This window comes from Dromaius novaehollandiae, chromosome 9, assembly GCF_036370855.1.
Source record: "Dromaius novaehollandiae isolate bDroNov1 chromosome 9, bDroNov1.hap1, whole genome shotgun sequence".
NCBI classification, from domain to species: domain Eukaryota; kingdom Metazoa; phylum Chordata; class Aves; order Casuariiformes; family Dromaiidae; genus Dromaius; species Dromaius novaehollandiae.
The window spans coordinates 10,642,534-10,664,334 of record NC_088106.1 but is presented as its reverse complement, the minus strand read 5'-3'; the positions used below and the strand labels follow the sequence as shown (position 1 = coordinate 10,664,334).

General features: G+C 49.2%; 1 long non-coding RNA gene across 2 annotated transcripts in view; it reads right to left on the bottom strand.

Moving 5' to 3' along the window:
• Window positions 1-21,801, bottom strand: part of LOC112980169 (uncharacterized) — a 296,130-nt gene that overhangs the window by 22,107 nt on the left and 252,222 nt on the right. For both annotated transcript variants that reach the window (XR_010390460.1, XR_010390461.1), the window contains one exon: window positions 8,978-9,251. This is a non-coding gene — a long non-coding RNA (uncharacterized LOC112980169). The remainder of the gene's footprint in view (window positions 1-8,977; window positions 9,252-21,801) is intronic.

Here is a 21,801-nt window from a genome sequence, read left to right as displayed (position 1 = left end):
CATTGTTGCTACGGGGGGTTTTGTTGTTTTTTTTTCCCCTCGCTTTTTCTAAGTTGGTGTCGGCTCGGGGCTGGGGGAAGCAAGCCCCCCCCCCCCCCCCCCACCTCCCGGCGCCCCCCCGGCTGCGATGGGGCCCGCGTGTGCAGCGCTCGCCGCGGCCGGCTCCGCCCGCGCTGCCCCCCCCCCCCAAAAGCAGGGCCCCCCGGGCGGGCCCGCTGCTCCCCCCCGGGCGCAGCCTGCGCCCCTGCTGCCCCCCCGCCCCGGCCCCGGCGGAAGGTGCCGGTGCGCGGCGGGGCAGGGGGGCCCCAAGGGGGGCCCGAGGGAGGGGGCAGCCCCGGGCGGGGAGCCCCGGCCTGGGCCGCGGCGCAACGCTGCCCCGCGCCCGCCGGGACGCAGCGGCGGGGGGGGGGGGGGGGGGGGGCGTTACAAATAGGTAGTTTTGTTTCTCTTGTTGTCGCTACACGGGGCCAAACAAAGCGGCGGCTAAGTTTACTTCCACTCTCTTGTTGGGATCTTTGTTGCTAAAACGCACTTGACGACAAAGGAAGGAGGGAAGGAGGAAGGGGAGCGGCGGAGGGGGGAGCCTCCCGCCCGCCCCGCCGCGCCGCGCCGCCCCGGCGGCGAGCACCCGCGGGGGGGGCCCCGCACAGCGCCCGCCCCCCCGGGGCCGCGCCGGGTGTTGGGCCCCAAAGCGGGGCCCCGCACAGCGCCGGCGCGGCGGATGCGCGGGCAGGGCGAGTTTCCGCGGAGGTGCCGCGGCGGCAGGGCGCCCGCGGAGGGGGCCGCGGGGCAGCGCCGTGGGGCAGCGCCGTGGGGCAGCGCCGTGGGGCAGCGCCGCGGCCCCGGTCCCAGCCCCGGTCGCGGCCCCGGCGCGCTCCTCCGTGGCTCAGGCGCGGCGCGGCGGCGCCCCCTGCTGGCTCCGCGCGCGCCCCGCGGGAGGCGCCGCGGGAAGGGGCGCGGGGAAGGAGCGCGCCGGCACACGCAGCGTGAATAACAGCCCCGCGCACACATCCACGCAGGAACACCCCGGCAGCACGGGTGCACCTTTGGGGGGATCATGCAAATAACCCGACCGCATTTAACGCGTTTAATTCGGAAACGCACACAGGACCCGCAGATACTCGGTACAAATTCGGGGATCCGGGAACTGAACGTTATTCCCCCCAAAATCTCGGGGGTAATCAAGTCTGAGAGCAAAGGGCGTGGGGCGGGCGCAGCGGTGCGTGTTTCTCGCACTGCACCGATAGCTGCGCGCTGCTGGGGCCCCAGCGAGTCCTGTCTGCGCTCCCGCGGTAGCTGCGCGGCCCGCGGCCCCCAGCGCAGGGGCTCCGCGGCCTGGCCCGGCCCTCCCTTAATTGCATTTATCGTACAAATAAGGGCTGGAAATACCTAACGATTGCGTTATCGGGGGTATTTACAGCTTTATTTTAATTAACTGTTTTACTTATCGATGCAATAAACTCTATCTGGCATACATACATAATAATGCGCTATAGAAAATACGATAAGGGCGATAGCTCTTTTACAGCATTTCCTCTCCTTCCCCTGGGTATGTAGGTGTGTTTGGCTCCATATATGTACACATACACCCAGAAGTATGGAGAGACCGGGACTGTAAAATAAACCCGAGGAAACGGTACCTCAGTTTTCTGCATTAATACCACCACCACCACCCCGCTCGGCCCCGCTGAAAGGGAGGCCTGCACAGGGACGGCTTAATCTGAGTGGATTTAAAAAATCTTGGCCTTTGGGATAATTTATGGAAATGAAAAGTGCTTACATTAAACAAACAGCCTGCAAATGTTCCCAGTGATGGGCTCCACGGCACATTCACTTGTGTTTCCAGGTTATGAGTTTCTAAAAAGGAAAACGAATGCCAGGCTACTTGAATTTTGCGTATTTATTGTTCTGAGAGTCGCCGATTTCTTTAAAAACCCCGAGGATACAATCCCTGTCGTGTTGACTGTATCCGAAAGAATACACACATTTTCATATTTTTCCCGAACCTACCAGTAACCAGTCTAAAGCAAACTGCTAAGCAGTCTTGTGGAGATGGAAGATTGCAGCTCCATTTTTTGTCCTTAGCTGCAAATAGAGGTTTAACTTGCAGTAATTAGGTGAGAACTAGCCAAGCATCTTACTATTATGATGCTTGTTAAAAACGCTTCTTTTCTGCATCTGCATTTGAGTGTGTTCCCCTCCACTCTTAATCTTCTTATGGAAATGAAGGCGAACGGCAGGGAACCTGCAGAGACTTAGAGAATGTCCTTGTTAACTGGAATTTCTCAGCATTGCTAATTAGCAGAGTTTGACGACCACCAGTATTGGGGAAAGCTCTGTTTAGCCACTCACAAACCCTTCCGAGGAAGAGCAGACTAATTTTATTTTGTAATTAAAATCTGAAAAGGGCCCTATTTGACAGTTAGGGCTATGAGAGTTTTATCTCCCTGTGAAATAATTACTGCCTTGATAACTCAATTTTCTGCAAAATGTCAACTGTGAGCTCCAAAAGTTTTAATTTCATTACGTGGAAAAAAAAAAAAAAAACCCTGAAGACGCCGATGTGCGGAGAAATTTCCTCTTCCCCCTCTCTAACCCGGTGCCCAGCCCAGCCCCGCACGCAGCAGCTCCAGCTGCCCGGGGAGCTTTCACGGCGCTGGCTGAGCCCTGGGGAACCTGGGGTCGCACCTGGGAACCTGCGCAGCACCCGGAGGAAGAGGGGGGGAGAAACCCCCCCGAAGGCTCTCACAAACACCCGCCGCCGGGGCCGCCGCCACCGCGGGGTTTCCGCGGCCGAGCAAACACCGCGGCCGCGGGGCGCCGCAACGGGCCCAGACAAACTCCAGAAGTTGGCGGAGGCCGGAGCTGAGGGCGGCGGCGGGGCTGCGCACTGCTGCGCGCCCGCTCCGCGCCGACCCCCCCGGCGCCCAGGGCCGCCTCTCCGCGAGGCCCGAGGGCGCCTGTTGGGGGGATTTGGGGGGAAGCGAGGCGCTGGAGCAAGTGTAATCCACTCTGCTTACATTTTGGATATTTTTTATTATTATTTAAAACGGTTTAATCTGCTTTTTGTCCCTGCCTGTCCAGCAAGCAGCCCGATTGTCACTCTCAGAAGTGGCATTATATGTACAAACGACCGAGGGGGGCGAGTAACAAGCGCTCCAGCCAGACCCAATTTCACCCAATAATTTCATTCAAGGGCTCTAAGGACCCTTGAAAGCTGGGGAATGCCGAGGCCGCGCCGCGGCCCTCCCCGGCCTCCTCTTTCATCCTAATTCTCCCTAATGAAACCTAAGGGCGAGCACACGTGCGGCGAGCGCACGGCCGGCGCCCCCCGGCCCCCCCCGGCCCCGGCGGAAGCGCCCGCTCTCCGCGCCCGCGGGGCAGCTCCGCGCCCGCCGAGCCGCCGCCCGCGCCCAGCGCCCCGCTGCTGGTTTGGACGGCGGTAAAGCCAAAACGCGGCGAAGTTACCGAAAGGGGGAAGAAAAAAAACAAAAATCCGGCTCCACCTTTCTCCGGTGCTGCCAGAAGCGAAATTAAAAAGCACGGCGAAACCTCCGCAGACGCGTGTGAGGTGCACGACGAGCAGCGGCGGGGCCGGCCCGCACGCCCCCTCCCAAAGCCGCTCTCCAGGGCTCCTCCGCTGCCAGGACCCGTCGCACGGAGCCAACAGCCTCCTCCAACTCCCCGAGACTTTTTTTCCCCATGCATCCAACATAACGCTCCCTGGACCTTCTTCCCCGAGAAGCGCATAACTGAAGCCCGTATTTTCTTTTCTTTTTTTTTTTACATGACCTTAAAAATAAAACAGCAAACCAAGCACCAGGGGTGAGGATAAACTCAGAAAATACTGCACAATATACCGGGGTGAAATTACAGTTGAATGCAGGCCCGTTACCGGGATCGCAGCCCCCTTGAGCAGGATCCCTTTTGGCAGTCTATTTAAAGTTATCTTTCCTTCCTAGTTTTATAAGAACAAATGAGTTTTCTTTTCCCATTGTAGTTGAATGGACTCATGTATATTAAACACAAAACCCCTCCTGAAGAACGCTAACTGCTTTCCTTAAACCCACAAAGGCAAAAAGAAATCAGAATTGAAGGTTTCCAATTCCTGAGTAAGTCCCCCTAACTCTCTCAGGCTTGCAGAAGACAGAGTTTGAGACGTTTTCAGGCAGTCTTAATGCCTCCAAGAAGATATCTTAAAGATAAACCCATTATCTTTTGCTGAAGTTTGGGTTTCTATTTTATTTCCCTCTCTTCCTTTCACCCTCTTTGTATTGATTTAAGAAAAACACAGTGTAAAAAAAGTATCTGTCCCTGAGATCACAAGTGTCACCCAAATCAAATGAAGTCCCCTTTGGACACAGCGCAGTTTTGATGGAATTATTCTGGCTCCTCCATTGAAACCGCAATGATTCCCAAGAAGCTCTCGCGATTTCAATGGAAGTGCAGGAGACACAGCCTGGGGTGCTTCAAGGTTGCTCCTCTCCTCAACAAACCCAGGAATCCCGAGGCATGGATTGAAAAGTACATTAAAAAAAGGGGGGGGGGGGAAAGCCCTTTCCAGTGATTCACAGATCAGTGACACGATCGCCCATAATGGCACCAAGACGGTGACTTTCATCTCGCTGCGTTCCTGAGTCCTTAATTTGGAGCTCATTGACAGGACGGGCGGTAATGACACTTGCACAACTGTTGTGGGCTGCGGTGACAGTCTCCCCATCGCGCCCCTGGTTTATTGACACCATGGGCTCATTGTGTCACGTTAGACTTGTGATTTCAGGTTGCGCCGGCGACCGGCTCGCGGGGGGATTTTAATTCAAATTACAGCCTGGCTGTCTATACTGCGGACCCCTATTTAGACGGCGCTTAACCGGAGCAGAGGGACGGCGCTATAAATACTAACACCGTCTCTCCGGGGTCCTCCACCCGAGGGCCTGGGGGGGCTTCTAGGGGAGGAGGCCGGGAGGGCGCCGAGGGGGTCTCACGCCGCGGGGGCTGCGGGCAGGGGCAGCGCGGGTGCGGGCAGCACCGCGGCCGGGAGAAGCGGTTCAGGCACCCGGGAGCTGGAGCATCCATCCCTGCCGTGGGGCTGGGGGGTCTCCAGCCCCTGCTCCGTGGGGGCCGGGGGTGCGTGGGGCTTTGGCGACCCCGGCTGTGGCCGCTCGGCCCGGGGGGGCCCGGGAGGAGGGAGATGCTGAGGGAGCCGAAAGCAAAGGCGAAGCGGGAGCAGCTCCCCCGCAAACGGGCACCTGAGGCTGCTTTTCTATTTGGTTGAGTCTCCCCTTGCTCTGCTCCAGAGCGAGCTGGGAGGGATTCAAGAAGCCTCCTTCCGAGCGACATAAATAAACTAAAAACCGCACTTTATCCCCGAGCGGAGGCGAGGGAGACCAAGCGCAGGGCACAACCCCACTGCTGCCAGGTGTCTGCCCAGCCGGCACCCCGGCACCCCACCCGGCTTCGCGGCGTTTGCTGCGGCGAGCAGGGCTGCAGCGGAGCCCTGCGCAGGGGCTGAGCCACCCCCCGCGCCCGGGAGACCGCTCCTGCCTCAAGCCCTCGCCTGGGAGCCTCGGTTTTACGTGCCAGCCTCTGCCCTTAGGAGGGGGCAGTTTACGACCCCTCGCAACTGCTGTTTCCAAGAACCTCTCCCAGAACTGGGTTAATCATCCACGTTTCAGCAAGTCACTGAATTTTTGGTAAAGTGCCTCCTGACGTGAAAACGTGTGTACCAACCGCTCGGTATTTTTTCCGGTTCCCGGGGTAATTGGCATATAATATCTCTGTTTATAGCCAGCTTGACAGATCTATACAGATGTATATTTTTACTTAATTTCAGAGTTATATATACCCAACGCATGCCAACTAAAGAACCAGCGAAGGAAATCTGGGAATTCCGTTGTGCAGGAAATCTGTGCAGGGCTCTTGCTATTATTTATAGAAAATGCTATGTCTTTATTTTAGGCGCTCTTACTACACAACTGCCTTATTAGGAATCTCAAGCGGAGATCAAACCGCGAGAATGGAGAAAGTAAACTCAGCGGGACAAACAATAATCTTTAAAAATACTATTCATATATAATTTCTAAAGTGAAAAGTTTATTGTGAGCCCAACAACCATAGGATTCATTTAATAGAAAAACTGCGGCATTACGACTTCCATCCAGGCTGTCAACAGGAGATACAAAATAACCCCAATTTGGCAGAAATAATTGGGTTTCCATTAGTGTTTCTTTTCGCACGCAATACGCATAAACTGTGTTGGTTATTCCTACAACTTGCAAATACAGCCGCTAAATGCACTACACCCAAAGCTATGCAGATGCCTCTCAAATAAGTAGCTAATTCATCTAAAAAGTTGGTGACACCGCAGCACTTCACATATTTTGGCTAATCGTTTTACATCACCCAGGTTTCTTTTAAATCTGCCACCTCAATAGTGGGGAAGAAAAGCCCTCTCCAAGCATTCACTTAAGATAACGCTTCTTCCTTTTCCAGGAATTGGGGGAGGGGGTGTTTATTTTCCTTTGGGTTTTTTGTGGGGATGTGAGACGACTTTATTGCTTCGGGTTTAAAAACATCTCATTTCGGAACGTTTTGCTGCGACGAAACGGAAACGCTCCGCTCCGCGGCAGCACCTGCCAGCGCCGCCTCCCTCCGCGACACCTTGGGAGCCAAACCGGGCACCAGCCCCGCCGGGCTGCGCCTTCCCGAGGGCGCCGAGGCTGCAAGGCACGAAAGGTGACAGTGGCCCCGGTGCCTGGTGACACCGACAAGCAGCTCGGGGGGCGAAGGGCGACCGGCTGCCGGCGCCGTCCCGCAGGAGCCGCCCGGCTCCCCGCCGCGGCGCGGGGGCAGGGGCAGGGGCAGGGGCAGCGCCACGTCCGCGGCACCGGCTGTCGGGAACCTCTGCTCAGCACCGAATCAGGAGGCGGGTTTTCTCTTTTTAGGTGCCGTTTGTCTGTGCGCCCCCCGGACAAGCAGCGCGATCCGGAGGCGGCTTCCCCTTCCCGCGATTCCCGGGCTGGGTTACCCGCTCACCTTGAAGTTCCCTGCTTCGCCACGCTTTTAAAAAAGGCAAAGCCAGACACGCCGGGGCGCAGGCTGCTCGCCCGCGGTTTAACCCCGTTCACACGCGCTCGCTCCAGCCGCCGGCGCGGTTCCCCCCCGGGGGCCGCGCAGCGCCGCGGAGGCGCCCGCTGCGCCCGCCGCGCCCGACAGGGGGCGCCGCGGCCCGCGCTCGGCGCCGCCTCCCGCGCAGCGCAGCGCGGCCCCGGGGGAAGGGGGAGAGCGCGGGAGCTTAGCGGGGTCGAGTACAGATCTTTAGTCTTCGTGGATAAAAAGAGATTAAAGGCTAAATTCCTTTTTTTTCGTATTTTTTTTGGTATCAATTTTAACCAACCACGGAAATGTAGAGCTTTTATCCTTTGATGTCGCCCAGAAAGAAACTGTTACATCAGTTGTGAAATTACATCGTTTCAGAGCCGGCGAACCAGCCGTGGAGTGGTAAAATAATTTAATTAAAAATAATAATAATATGAAGACCTGAGCTTCCTCGGAGGCACTTAAAAGCTGACACACGCCTCTCCATCTCCCCTCTCCCGAGCGCTCCCGATGTTTCCCGACTGTCATTCGGTGGGAATAATTAAAAATAAAATAAAATAACTCTAGACTGCGGTTCATATCCCTCGTTTGCGGTGTGCCGTCTCCACACCCTTCCTCTACGTGACCGGTCTATATCGCACAACCCTGCTCTAAAGAGGCAGAATATCATATAAAAGCAAACCGCTAAAATCATAAAGCGAATGTTGGTCTTTCACCGTATTAAGCATAAATAAAATTGTAACCGGCTACCCACTTTCCCCCTACTACAAAAACTCTTCACCTGTATTTAAATAGCACGTCTTTAATTACAGCAGTTGGGGATGTATGAGGCTGAAATGAAATTAGCAGTCATTACCAGTCCTTTAACTCTGTGGTGCTTTTGATCAGCACTAAATTAGCTTTCCAGTCCTAACAAAGGCTCTATAGCAAGCAGTGGGCTGTAAATAAGACAGCTCGACCTGCCCTCAACACCTTTTCTCTTGTCAATCACAGCTCTATCATTCAGCCCAAGATTAACCTTTATCTACCAAATTCTTACCAAAAAGAAGAGGGGGGAAAAAAGAGGGGGAAAATCCAACCTCAACTTTGCTAACAGTGACTAAAGAGAGCTTTCCTATAAATGGCACTATAATGAGCCAAAATGTCAAAATCGATCGTCGCCAACCCAAACTGCAGCGCGGCAGAAGGCAGTGTTGGACCGAGGCGCTGAAATGTTTTGATTTATCCCCAACTTCCTCGGGCGCCCCCCGCTGTCCCCCCCCCGGCGCGGGCCCTGCCCGGGGCTGCGGCAGGGTGCGCGGACCGGGGCCGGCAGCGGCCCCGCGGCCGGGCAGCGCGGCGCCCCGCGGCGGCGGCAGGGGGCGCCCGAGAGCGAGCGCCGCCCGCCCGCCGCGCTGCGCGTCCCTGCGCGCCGCTGCGCGCCCAGGAGCCCCCCGGCGCGGCGCGCAGCTCCGCACCCGCCCGCCGCCGCTGCCTGCCCCGGCGCGGAGACGCTCCGCGGCGCGCAACCCCCGAGCGCGTCGCTGTAAGCGGCGGTGGCCGCGGGGCAGCTGCGCGCTGCGCGGCCGGGACCGGCCTCCCCGGCGCCGCAGAGGGCGACGGCGGAGCGGGCGGCAGCGGCCGGAGCGCGGCCGCGGGCGGGGGCGCAGCCCGCGCAGGGGCAGCGCTGCAGCCCGGCGCGGCGGGGGCAGGATACCGCGCAATTTCCCCGGAGCGCGGACCCGCCGGGCGCCCCGCGCCCCCGCTCCGCGCTTCCCCGCTCGCCGCGGCCGGCGGCGCGGCTCGGAGCGCGGGAGCTGCGTTTCTAGATCGTTTTAAAGGTCACGGGGGAGGAGGGGGGAAAAACTGTGAATGTCAAAGTTGGGCTGCAGCTACTTACATGTCCGTGCCAGCGCAGGGTGGTGGCTAGTGAGCGGTTTGATTGGCAGCTTAAAGCGAAAGTCCGCGCGGACTCCTGCGCCCTAGCGAGCCCCGGGGCTTTGATCACTTTGCACCGGACAGAGCAGCTGAAGGAAGCTCGCACGTCCCCTTCGTCTCCTCTCCTCCTCCATCCAGGACAGAGAATGAATCCATTTCGGTTTTTCTTCCCCCGGCTCGCCTTCCGTTTGCCTACACATCCTCCGAGTCCTAGCCCTAGCTTTTAACTGCGGTCCCTGGAACAAGAGGGGAAAAAATCGTTTATGGCTTAAAAAATCCAAACGGCTGATTTTGTGTGTGTGTGTTATAAGAATGCACCCACAACAACAAAAAAGTCACTTCTCTGTCCCCCACCGTACAGCAGAAGAATAATAAAAAAGCTTTATATTTTTGCAGTGGGTATTCAAAGATAATTTGATGCCATTGTTTCTGCTACAGATGGTTCTTTTTAATACAATAACACTGCTCTTTGTGCATACTACACACAATAAAAATCGAAAGCGTTCTCCTGAATAACCATTTTGTTCTCGCTTGTATACAGGCCAACAAAAGCTGCCGTGAGGTAATGGGTTCTGTTTATTGAAGCCATAGAATAGAGGTTTGATAAAGATTTTTGTATATAGGGGTAAAAAAAAAAATAAAGACCTTGCAAGGTCGAGCTGATCTCTGCGTATTTATTACTAGGGAAATATTTTATCAATATATTTCTTTGAGTTGCAGCTGCAGGGTTCTCCCCTCCCCTCCCTCCCCCCCCCCGCGCCCCATCCCTAATCAGCCCAAACATCTGTTTCTTTGAATTTGGGGAGATCTGTAGTCGTAGCCAGACCTAAAAATCTAGAGTTTAAGCGAGAGCAGGGCAAAACAGCTCCGAGGCGAAGGCGAGGAGCGCTGGAAAAGCGAGGCTGGGGAGCCCCGGCCGGGTGTTATACGCGGGGACCTTTGTGCGCGTTGTTTTGCAGTCTGCTGTCTCCCCCCACACCCAAACACACCCCCAAACACACCCCCAAACACACACACACACACACAAAGGCGCAAACCGGCGCTGAGGGTCGCGGGGGTGGGCGCAGCGCTGCCAGGCGGGTCAGCACCCAGGCGGGCTGCTGCGCCCCTCCGCGCCCCGCGCAGCGCGGACCGCGTTAGCGGCGCTGGGCGCAGCGCCTGCACCGACGAAGTCCCCTAGTTTCTCCAGAATTGCCACTATAAATGAGGGTCTTGATCCAGCCCTTTCTGCACCGCCCGAGCTTTAGTGCGAGGAGCACAGCAAGCAGCAGCAGCTGGAAGTTAGCAGCGCCGAGGGTGCTCTGGGCTGAGTTCTTGCGAGCTGCTAACTTCTGCTAAGTGATGAATACATTAGCAGCACAGAAGGGAAAAAACATATTAGACTGCGACATGCAGAAACACAGCCAGTTTTGTCTTGTAAACGGTTTCACAGGTCAAGGACTCCGCACCCGTCAGTCTCCCCGGTACCTACTTGGGGATCTGGTTACGACTGTATCAGCTGGGCGAGAGCCCCAAAGCCAAAGAAAGCGCTTAGACAATGGGGCTCCGCGGGGAAGTTGTTAGTCCGGGGCTGTGTTTGTCTACCTTTCTATAGGAATTAATGCCACGGCTCTCTGTGCCTCTGTAGCCGGGACTGACAGTAATCCACCTCTGTGACTTCTGCCCTTTGTGTTTTCACAAAACTCGGCTCACTTGTAGCCCGACAACAGCACGGAATAATGACTTTAACCTTCAAACATTCTTTAATTAGCTTTTTCAGCAACCCAAAAGATGCTCAAATGAGCCCTTTGACAAAAACTGACCCGCGCCTGCAATTTCTACTTTCACTTTTGGGAGGAAGCCGTTATTGGTTCGCAACTCATCTGAAGTCATCTAATAAGGGATTATTTAGGAACTATTACCCACACGCCAATTAAAGCCTCTCCGATGAAATTCGGGAGACAAAGATAAGCATCAAAACGGAAAATTAAACTATTTGCACATGGCTTGTTTTTCAACAACCCATTTTCCGTCTCAGGATAAACATCTCCGCGGCGGCTCGCTCCGCCGCGGCGGGGAGGGCGCGGGCGCCCCGCGGGAGCAGCCGGCCGCGGGCGCGGAGCAGCGCGGCGCCCCGGCGGCAGCAACCGGCCCGCGGAGGGGGCCGCACTGCCGGCGACGTCGGGGGCTCTCGCTCACTGCGCCGAGAAACGCGCCCGCGGAAAGGGCCGCGGAGCTCCCCTTCAACACGCGGTTCCGGCAGCCTCCTGCCATTTCGCACCGGCCTTTAAAGGCACCGGCAAACACAGCGATGCGGGGCGTAAAAGGTCCCAACTTGCCCAAGTTAAGCGAATCGCGTAAGTACTTTCCTAAAATGGCAACATTCAGCAAGAAAGTGCCGCTTCTCCTCAAGAGGTATTTTATTGCCTGGAGCAGTGAAGGAAAGGGATTAGTAGCAAATGCGCACTTTGCTACCTAGAGTGGTTCTTTGGGTTAAATGTGAGCCCGGCTCTGAACAGCTTAATACGGACTTATCAAGGAAAGATGAATTTTTTTCAGACAAAACATCCCGATGGCTCAGAAATTTCACGTCGTCCTTAACGGCTGTACACAAATCTTGGCGAGAGTTTCCAGGCAAATTAAAGCAGCATCCTACAGCACGACGACAAAGCGATTCCGGGGACGCCACGCATCTAGGAGGGAAATACGAATCCCTCTTTTTAGCCTTAAGCACGAAATTGGCTTAAACCTCATCTTGCAGCTACCCGGAAACGAAATCACCGGGGCATGGGGGCGGCTCGCTGCGACTTTCTAGCGCTCTGAGTCCCTTTCTGAGACTTTCTAGGTGAGGGGGGAAAAAAGAAAGAGTGAACCACAGGTTGGAAGGGCTCTCAGAGAAATGCGGACCTCAGCAAGCGTCTTGCAGCGCGGGCTGCGGAGGGCTGCGCCCGCACAGCCGCACACAGCTGCAGCCCTCCGCGCCTCGCCGGCACCGGCCGCACGGCGCGGGGAAGTGAACGACCCAGATTTTGGCTCCCACGATTCATTTTAGGCTCCGACTAACCATCTGCACCTCGGAGTGCAAATAAAATAACAGATCGCTCCAAATTTCCCGACATCTACCTATGTATTGCACAGCCAGGCGGAAAAGACCAATTCGGAGCTTCCGAGGCGTGCTCTCCCCTCGAGGGGCTGAGGGCAGGATGCCCGGCCAACAGCTCTGTCCAGAGAAGAAACCATTTCTGCAATTCAGGGTGTCTACTGGGAAGAAAACACCGGCCATGCCTTAAAGGGGAGAGGAAGGGACGGGCTGCTGCTGGCATTTCTCGCGCATTGCCGGCCCTAGCCAATATTCCAGTATTTACTGTAACTGCACCGGCTGGAGGCTCTGCTTGGCTGAGCTGCACTCGGATGCGCTTCCCTCCCTACGGCCCCGCTGCAGCGCCACAGCGCATCTTTCCGCGGGGAACTCGGGTTCCGCGGAGCGGGACAGCCCTTGGGTCGCATCCCGGCCCCAGGACAAGAGGGCTGAAGTTTAACCCCAGCGCAGCGGCCCCGCACCGCAGCGCGCCCGCGGCTGCCGCCGGCCACGCGCGACCGGGGCCGCGGAGGCTGCGCGGGGCGGCCGGGCCGCTCGGACCTGCCCGCGGGGACCCGGCCCGCAGCCCCCTCCCGCGCCGGGTTTCGCCGTTCCCTCGGTTTCCTGCGGGTTTATCCCCCGCGTGGGAGAGGCTGCCCAAATGACCGCTGCCAGAGGTTCCCACCTCACTTTCATTTAAATAATTTTCATTTAAATTCATTTAAACGGTGCTTTTGTAACCACGGAGCCGTGCGTGGGAAGCCCTGCGTGCGTGTGCCCGCGCACCTTGCGGAAAGGTTACGCCAGCTGCCCACAACCTTGCAGCGTTAAAAGCACATTGCTGAGACACAGGAACACAAGTCGCACTTTTTTCTTTTTTTGTCCTGGGATGTGATGGTAAAAAATCCAGTTAGTTAAAAGCAAAGAGCACGTAGTTTACAAAAGCAGCTCTTGAGAAGCTGCAGGTTTGCCGAGCAGGCCTGGCACTGCGCAGAAATGTGTGCAAGAACTGCACATGTGCCCCTTGCAATAAAGAAGAGCAGAGAGTATTCAACTGGTTGCTTTTTCCTGATTGCTATGGCAGACCCGAGACCTGCTCATTTATTACCTCAGCTGTACTACAATATTTCTGCTGTCAGTTGCCATGGACAGTTCTGGTGCCAAATGTGCCTTTGCTGAAATGTAACCACATGGCACAGAACATATTTCTCCTGGAACAAAGAGGAGAAAGAATAGCACCTGCTATATTCCTCAAGGATTTTGTCCTAATATCTCTGATACTTGACAACTTCATATATACATTTCTTTAGATAGCCACTTTCCTTGGTGGTGGACTCCTTCTACACGCTAAGATGAATTTATCAAATAAGTTAAATTTGTTAACAATATACTAATGAATTCCTGAGTACGCATTACAAATACATATTGATTCTGAAACTATTTTCATGAATAACAACAATAATTTGATACAATTTAAATGGATAATGTGCATGAGTTCACAGTAACTATATTCTTTACACAGTATATATCATATCCATAAACATGCAGTACACTGTACGTTTAATGATATATGATCTAATGTCTGATGATATATATGACATATAATATTGGACATTTATAGGAGTCAGAGACCCCTTTCCACACAAATGCACACACACACAAACACAGACTTTGCACGTGTAAAACAGCCTTACGCATTCATGCGTGTAAGAAACATCATTTTAAATGTTAAATTCCAATTAATGATACCATGGAGTAAGGTGGCAATCCATGAAAGATGTCCAGTCCGTTTCTCTAAACTTGTGTCTTCATTATGGGCTTATTTGTTACCATTGACAGACTGGAACTGGAAGGTAGAGAGCCCATGGTGGCAGGAGGATCCTAGTGGACTTCACCAGCAATGTTCTACCTGTGCTTTATCCATCATAATTCACTTAAGACATAGGTGAACTTGGGGATGTTAGGGTTGTTTTTTTTTTTTGGTGGTGGTTCCTGTACGGTTTAAGGCAGTCTTCCACCACCCTCACAACCTCTTCACAGGAACATCTACTGATCTTTAACGTGGATTCCCAAAACATGCTCTGCTGAACATTCAATGACTTTATGATACATCTTCAGTTTGGCTGGAAACACCTTGATTTAGACAGACCCTCACAGTTTTTGCTTCCTGGTTGTTCTCATGTTTTCTCAACGCCTGTTTTCACTCTAGCTGTTATAGGACTAAAGACAGCAATCGGAGTCTGCAGTGGGCCACAACACGCCGCCTTCAACACCCCTTCCTCTGAACAGCATAGCAGGAATCCCTCTAATCCTAATTCGAAGCCCTCCACCAGGATTACAAAGTAGCAACTTCAAGTTTCCTGCTGGGTCAGGAAATCCAGGTTACAGCTATTTGCAGGAACCTTGATAAAGCAGAATATGAAGAAATGAGGGATATCTGTTTGCAGCAGGAAAAGGGCAAACTCATACCGTAGCTGACACTGAACTGAAGTATACAGCAGATTACGTATCACCCACTTCTATCAAATTCAAGGCCCAAGAACCTAGGGGGAGGGAAGTGTGCATGAGCAGACACTTAGAAGGTAAAACACCCCAATTAACCTCATTAAGTGTTACAAAACTGCACTATTAATATTCTGGGGTTTTCAAATTGTTGTTGTTGTTGTTGTTGTTGTGGAAGAGAATCTGTTGTGCTACAGCATGTGTTTTGCTCCAGTCTCTCAAATCAGCATTGCCCTTCTTAAGGTCAGGGGAATGTATCTTAAAACATTCATATATTTTAAAAATATGCATTGTTATTTTAATAGGCACTATGGATAGTTTAATTTGTATCTGTATTAAATTAAACATATGGTGAACAGGGTATAATAGATTTTCTATAATTTAGCTGCCAATGTGGCAACAGAAGCCAGTTACTCTCACCAGCAGACTTGTCAGTGGTTTGTTTACTAGCTTATTTGAATTAAAATAAAGCTTCGCTTCTGCTGACTGCACATCATTATCTATGAGACCATAATCCTGCTAGCAAATCCTATATCTTCCAGAACTGGCTCTTTTGTTTGGGATTACTGAGAGCTTAGCCTATAACAAAGAGGAATAAGGCATCCCTCTCATCCTCGTAATTAAGTGTGGGGAGTAATTTAGAAACAAACCCAGAAAGATGTACAATTTGGAGTTCTGCTTCTATACAGGATTGGGGAACAGAAGAGGCCAAACACTGATTATGTTAACACAATGTTTAAACTATTAAACTACTGTACAACAGGAATCCAGCTTTTAAAATGAAATAGCAACTAGCAAGAAAGTATTAAGTTGCTTTACACTAGAGACATTTTTTACTCATCTAAAGGTATGTTGAAAAATTTGGGTGGAGCTTAAAGATTGCAGACTGTTTTAAATCTCACTTTTCCTACATGCACACACTACATACATGTCACTCTTTTATAACATCTCTGTTTTGAAATTAAAAAGCATAATTTAATACATGAACTTCGAATTATACTTTAAAGAATCCTTCAACCGATGTAACCATTTTTGAATAAGAATATTCTTTAGCAATAAGAATATCTCTAGCAACAGAACGTGCTTGTCTAAGTGCTGTATTTTCATACAACCAAGATTCGTATTTTCCTTTGGGAAAACATATCTGTAGTTTGAAATCGTTAGCATTTTACAACCATCTTAGAAATGACCACAGCATTCAGGAAGGGAATGAAGAATGTTTTAGCATAGGTATTCTGAGGTCAGTCAAATATAGATCAGCAATCTATAGTCTATATTGCTCTAGCTATATTCCTGTCATCCTGTTCTCTTTTTTTGCTATAAATAAGAGTTACATACAAGTTTCAGAATTTCATAACTAGGTCACAAAAAATAGAAGTCTCAGGAGCACACGGATACACAGTATCTATTTGCAGAGGGCTAATAAGGACAGGGGTTGATTTATAGAAGTCTTCAACATTAATTGTCACAGATGGGAATTCTGAGGACCTCTGTGAAACCAAACGAGGCCCTAGTGAATTATAAAGCAGGTCCTTAGACTTTAAAAACATTTAGGCGAAGTGACAGTTCAGAACATCTGTTAGCCTTCTGTCTGAGTATAAACTGGATGTCATGGAGTGCACAGCTGTAGGCATTTTCTGCTTCTTTTTGCCAACATCTGTCACAGCATTACAGTAATATAGGTAATTATCAACACCTCATATAAACTGTTTGCTATTTTAATTTCTGAATAAGTAAAATTAGCATTATACCCTTTGGAAAAAAAAAATACCTAGGAGAGGAAGAATATATATTCCCTTTTATACCGAATGACAGATCTCATCATTTTAGGGGAGCTGAAATTCAGAAAACAAATCTCTACTACAAATAAGGTCCTTAGGATAACATAAAAGACTTAGGTGAGAACAAGTTTAAATATTCTCTCTTTCTCTCTCTGCCTCTTAAAAAAAAAAAAAAAAAAAGACATCTGAGGCTTATCTGTCATAAGCAAAGAAGATCAGTAACAAGAAAAGATAGGAAACCGCTAATCAGCTATGTTTTTTTCCATGCACAAGCAGGCTGTCAAATGAGGTATGTTTTAGCAGAGTAAAAAAGCCAAGGGCTCATCAGTACCAAGCAGTTCTACTGTCAGCTGGTCATCCTCAACGTCTGCAGTAAGAAAAAGAGATCACCTTGCAGCGATGCACAGAACTACCTCACCTGCCGATGACAAACTGAGTGGGGTAATAATCCACAAGAGTTACAGAAATGGAAGCACATGTTCCGGGGATCCCCAAAACCTGAACATGAGGGTACACACGAAGGGACCCTCCAAACAAACAGGCCTTCAAGGCTCCTTTTCAGGACCATATTTGGTCCTTTTACACAACAGGAGGAAGAAACCACCTCCAAGTCCTGAAGATCATCTACTTGATTGTGGACATCATAAATAAGATTTTAAAAAATGACCAGGTATTTTGGGTTCCTAAACTTTGAAGGCACAAAGATACACTTCATATGAGCATGATTTACAGAAGGCAGTTGCTTCTCAGTTGCGAACATCAGGCTCCTATGAGGTTTCCTAGCTGAAAACCAAAATCATTAGCCACTATTGAAAACAGTGGTCCACTTGGTGGCTCTCTTAATAGGAAAGATTTTGTCAGAGCACTGTACTGTCCTTTAGGGTGTAGGATAAAGCATGACAGACCAACAAAGCAATGCTGTCAAAGAACAGCATGGAGACCACACCAGTCTGAACCTGCAAGTATGCGCCTAGTGACAGAGAATAACCATGTGGCAGTGAGTTTCACAACATTATATGGAAACGACAATCATATCCAGTTCATACGTATTTTGCTTTCACAACAAAAAGAATAGCACCTTTGCTAGAAGTTCATATCCCAGTGTGGAAAGCCTGAAAAAGTGCTGTTAGCTCTTTTTATAAAGAGCAGGCATATCGAACAAAGTGGTCACTAATACGCTATTTTTAGTGCCTGAACTACAGTCTAGAAGATAATACCCAATTACTTGATACAGTGCACTATACACTGTCTGAACAACAATAGTGGACTGAGAAGCAAAAGAAAGCACCAGAATATGGTTTTGATGTCATTCAGATTTCATATATTTTATTTTCTTCTAAAAATAAAGGCTCTGAAAAGAGATGCAGTGTTGTCTAGATTGAAGGAGGGGTGCCAGAGAAGGGTTTAAAGGCAGATGAGAGCAGATGGAGGTTGAGAAGGAAGAGAGAAAGACCTTGACTACAGGAAAAGACGGCTAGGGCACAGAGAGCCAGAAATCTAGAGGAAAGAGAGAGAAAATGCATCTGGGGTACACAGCCAAAGAAAGGCATCCATGTAGCTCTAAGGCTGTCATAGCTTTAACTGTAAGAGCTCTACGCAAGGCCACACTCAGGACAATCTAAACAGCTGAGGCCAATACAGGATTTTACTAACTCTACTGTTTCCCCTAGTTTCCACTCTACTGGGCTGTGAACTGTGATAGCTGAGCTGCAGATATATCTTCTTTTCATTGCCTCTGCTAGCAACGCAGTAATCTTTACAAAAGAGATAGAAGACAACTATGAGACAGTATTGGTTGAGATTGATCCAGCAATACTGGAAGGGAACACCCACAAGAAACCTTATTGTCTCATTTTCCTGTTTCTTACTGCCTCTTCAGCGTTCATTACATGACCCCTTCTATTTTCTCTTCACACACAGTCATATTTAGCTGGAAGTGTGGACCCGCTCCATACAGCCTGAGGCCCGACACCCCAACAAAAGCAATTCAGTGACAAGGACCATTTCTACTGTGGTCTCAATCCATGTGCAAGGGGTTTGTTGCCCAAAATGTAGGTTGGGACTATTTCTTTCAAGGGTTCCATCCCTCCAATGAACAATTACCACTCCTGGCTATCACAACTCCACACCCAGGTGGATACTAAACAGATTTTACCAAATTATAAGTTACAGGATAAATATTTTCCTCCTGCTTTTGGTTTCAACGCAAGGATTCTTAAACATTCATTTTAACACTCGCAAATAAAACTGTCTTACATATTCCCATCACCCTACTACCTAAATGTATTGTTCAAATGCCAAAGAATACGCGAGCTGTTGCAGATCACATAATAGATGCCTACACATTCACTCTACTAGTAACATTTATTATTGAAACAGTCTGTTTTGTAAAGAGCTCTGAGATACCTAGGCCATAAAAAGTGTGATATAAAACAAAATGCTATTCAGTTCAATAGATGTCTGGTAAGAAAAGAACCCTAAAATTTGAACCGTTCCTCCTCCCCTTAATCAGCGCTAACAATGGTACCCCAGTCTCGGCGCTCCTGCATGCAGCAATATCTGTCTTTTAAAGAGAGGAATAGGAACGTGCCGCTAACAGAGTGAGCTCATTGGTGGAACATTGTTAGGTGTTTTATAATTGATAGTTTTCAGCATCGGCACAAAGGTAAGGGCTTTAGCCTTGAATACTATCCACTAACAATATACCCACATACAGAAAACTAGTGCTAAATGTATTTATTAAAATAAATGCTTTAAAATAGTCTGCTTTTCATACAAAGTAATTATCTTACACTATGCGTAAAAGGTACTTTTGTAATCAATGGTATACAACCAGCTTCAGATGCAACCACACACACACACGCCATTACGCACAGTGATGCTCATCAGATTGCATGGGACTGAATCATTTCATTATGCTCTGTAGCTTAATTCTTCAATTCCTGTAGCTTCAGTTGGAATTCATCCAGATCAGCCCTGTTTTCTAAGATGAAATCAAAATACTTCAAGGCCACAATGACCAAGTAATACAATCAGATCTAAACATAGAATAGGGTATTTCATACTTTTTAGAGGCTCATAGTTCATGTTCTAATAGTGCGAGGGCAACAGGGATTTTTTTTTGGCACTTCTAGCCTATTAATTACCAATGGACAAGAGAAATATGCGGTGGATATGAGTGAATTTTACAGCAGTCAAAATAGGCAGCAGCAGTCAGCTGGAGAATTCTAAATGCTCTAAATTTTCACAAGTCCTGCTTAGGAAGCTAATCACTACAAAGCAAATGCATTGGGTTTTTTTCTCTTTATACATTTTATAGACTAGCACAGGCAAGAGATAAAAGAGAAAAAAAGAGCAGAAAAAATATAATATGATAACAGGTCACGATTTTTTCCACTGAAATAGAGAAAAAATAACCTCACTAGTAGAATTAGGTGAGTAATAAGGCTGAAATGTTTTAATTACTAAAAATGGTTAGTTTCATTTGGTTATCTGTAGAATCCTATCATCCCTTTTAATTAATTCATTTGCAAGTATTTGGATGACCATCAATTTATTCATAAAAATGTTTGAGAGGTGCAGGCTACGCAAATTGTATTGCTAATTAGTTAATGGCTACATTCACCCTGTCAGTAGCAGATGATCAGATACTTGTGCTTATAATCTTACACCTACAAATATTTTTTCATACAATGCACTGTAATGTTTCTCTACTTGCATAGAGTGGACAGCACTGATCTTGAGTGGCTTTTTCCCCCTTGGATCAGTGTTTCCATGGCGAGTCCTGTGGGGATCTATCTTGTCTTTTCTTCTCCGCAGTATGCATTTAGTGATAATAAAATAGTTAGTGAAGAGGCATGTTCTATACCATTTTCAATAAGCTGACAATAGTCAACATTATGGTCCAGACCCACAAAGGCACTGGGAAATCAAAGAGTCTTAGGCTCCTCAATACATTCATGGATACGAGCCCACATCTCTCTTGTAACTGATTTATTCTTTTAAATTCTACACCTCATGGAGACAGGGACACAGAATGGAGTCAAATCACCAAAGATCTCTGGATAAGATTGAAATGATGCTGGCTGATCTTCAAAAAGACAAGTGATATGATTTCTCTCCCTTTGATTTTACCCATCATTTGTAAGCACATGCAGAACGTCAGACTCTTGTTGGCCCTCACTGCTACTGGATGTTTAGTGACAATGTCCAGGACACGTTTTACCATCTGGAGAAGGGAAAGGGAACTGTGCTTTTAATTTTATTTTATAAGCAATTGAGATTCCTCAAAAATCTGTAGTAACACTACTCAGGTAGTGATCTAAGCGAAATTAGAAAACCAGAATTCTTATATAGAAGACTAACTAAGCCCTGGTATTATAAAATCCAACGGTCCTGTCCAGCTTTAGGTTTATAAATAGTTCCACAAGAAAAAATCACTTATGTGAACTTGGGCACATTGGTAACTGCTGGACTGGAGCCTTAGTAAGTAAATTTGTATTGCTAGTACTGCACTCCCAGTGCTACATACTGGAAATTTGTCTTTATATGCTTTTCCCACATTTACTCATGCTAATAATCTAATCTAGTATATTAGATGTCATAATAACATTTAGGCTGTTGCAATTCTGGAAGAAAATCATAATCCAAGTGAAAAGTCCTTTGGAACATATATCTCCTCCCCATCCTATTGCCATTAAAATGTTCAGTTTTAGAGGAGCTGGTATAATTTTCTTTTCCTTACGCTCAATTTTTTGGCTATTCATTGTATTTCCATTATAGCTATGGAAAAAGATGTACTTCAGTGGATGATAACTGAGACTGTACAGTTTAATGGATGAAGTAGCTATTCTACATTGCAGAATTACTAAATTAAGTCATACTAAGGTTGCAAAAAATCTAAAAAGTTCTAACAAGTGTGGCAGCAAATCTCACTGCAGATTCACAGAGCAGGCTTTAAAGATTTGTGGACACACCTACATAAAACCTGAAATCACAGGAACGGCTGCATTACAGCTGCACCCAGCCCTGTATCCTTCTCCAACAGTAACGAACAGTGGGTGCATAGAGAAGAGCATAAGAGCAGGGCAAGCATAAAGTGGTATTTCCCTGCCATATGCACCCACTCTCCAACAATCTGATGTTCAAGAACTTTCCGGGTCCAAGATCATTTTTAACAGGAGTTTGATAGGTTTTTTTTCCATTTACTTGCCTTTTTTTTCCCTTAAGCATGGAAACTTTACCAAAAATTATGTTCCATGGTTGAATTGAAGGCAATGTGAAACACCACGTTTCTGTTTGTTTGAATCTGCTACATCATCATTTCATTTGCTGCCCCCATTCCTTATATTTGGAAGGAAAATGAACATTCCCTATTTATCCCTTTCCCTATTTATCTTTTACATGACACTTTTGTAAGTTTGACTGCAATAAAAATACAATGGT